Source organism: Triticum dicoccoides, chromosome 7B (genome assembly GCF_002162155.2).
Source record: "Triticum dicoccoides isolate Atlit2015 ecotype Zavitan chromosome 7B, WEW_v2.0, whole genome shotgun sequence".
Classification (NCBI taxonomy): Eukaryota; Viridiplantae; Streptophyta; class Magnoliopsida; order Poales; family Poaceae; genus Triticum; species Triticum dicoccoides.
Window position 1 is genome coordinate 615,647,067 of NC_041393.1, and position 1,487 is coordinate 615,648,553.

Genomic DNA, 1,487 nt, shown 5'->3' on the forward strand with positions numbered 1-1,487 from the left:
TTAGACAAGCCCTGCTGAGAATGGAGACTCCTTGTCTTCTTCTTGCATCTCATGGAACATAATGGGTTTGATGTTCTCTTTGAGGCGGTGTTGAGTGAGCAACATGCAAAATTGACTCTTTCCTATGTTCACCATCCCTAAGAAGTTGCCATCAATGTCGCAACGCATCACATGTTGTGAATTAAACCTGATCAGCAGCTCACACTCATTGAGCACAACCATATCATTGAACCATTGTACTGCTGAATGAAGTGGTGTTTTCTTTTTCTTTTTGTAAGAAGTTAAATAAACTCGTCGTGATTTCTCTACCGTTGACACATCAATCCGGTACTTGAAATCCCATGTTTCGGCATCATAGTCCGGCATCACCCAAACATCCATAACCGTGAAAGGAGGACTCGAGCTGCCCCAAAAAGAAAGCATCTCCTTCAGTTTGAATAACCTCCTATTAGAGTACGGTCGGGCAGGACCGTGCATCCACCGAAACGACTCGACTTCTGTGTCAAACACAATAATGTCTCTACTATCTCCCGTAATTTCCTTGGTTGAATAAGGACACCAGTGTAGGCTACCATGGTGGTCGACTGGTGGTGGACAATAAGGCAAACACCACAACCCATACAATAACATATGTTTCACATTATGTAATGGTGTAGTTGGTATTCTGACTTCAGTGTGCCTTGGCTCGTTGGAGCCCACTGTGAGGACATGTAAGCTGAATATATGTGCCCATGAATATGAAACCCAAAGCACCCTGTATTCTCCAATTTGATGGTTCCGGTAGAAACCGATTACGTTGTTCTCGGCTTTCCCAGCTTGTGGTTTAGGTAGGAGAGCATACTTGCGGATGAGTGGGTTGCAAATGTAGAATTGAGATCTCCGATGGATGACGAGGAAGCCATCACAGGAGGCTTGGATGCAATTCTCTGAATGGTGTTTGGCACCTGGAAGACATGGCCAGATTTGTTGACTAGACATGTTGGCGACGGCATCATGGAGGACGACAAAACTGGCTGGCCGCCCTTGCCCATTGATGATGGGGAGCGATTTTTGCGAGCGATGGTGTTCGAGCATAAATTCAGGCATGGAGGTGGCATCACGCCAGGACGTGCTTACAACACGACAACGACCAACGTCCTGGTGTTAACCGAGCAAGTATATTGTCGATGATCTCCCCAGGTAAGTCCTCGAGCAATGTTTCCCCTCTTCTATCCGGCATGGTGCTCTGTCAAGTTCAGGTTCAACTAAACAAAGCAACAAGATTTATTCAATGTCTTGGGTGACTAACTTATCTTAAACTAAGGGAACAAGTAAAAAAAAGTATCTGGAAGACGAGACTGGTTTACCTTAGAAGATGGACATGCAGAGCAAGAGGTTCCAACGATGGCGACGAGCAGTGTACGCAACACGAGTGTCTTTTGTCGCCTATAGCCATGAGTACAACGATATTCACCGCCAATTTTAGATGGGGATAAAAATGATGAAGA

General features: G+C 45.3%; 1 pseudogene; it reads right to left on the reverse strand.

The window, feature by feature from the left end:
• On the reverse strand, positions 1-1,219 carry LOC119341491 (annotated as a pseudogene).
• Positions 1,220-1,487: the final 268 nt, after the last annotated feature.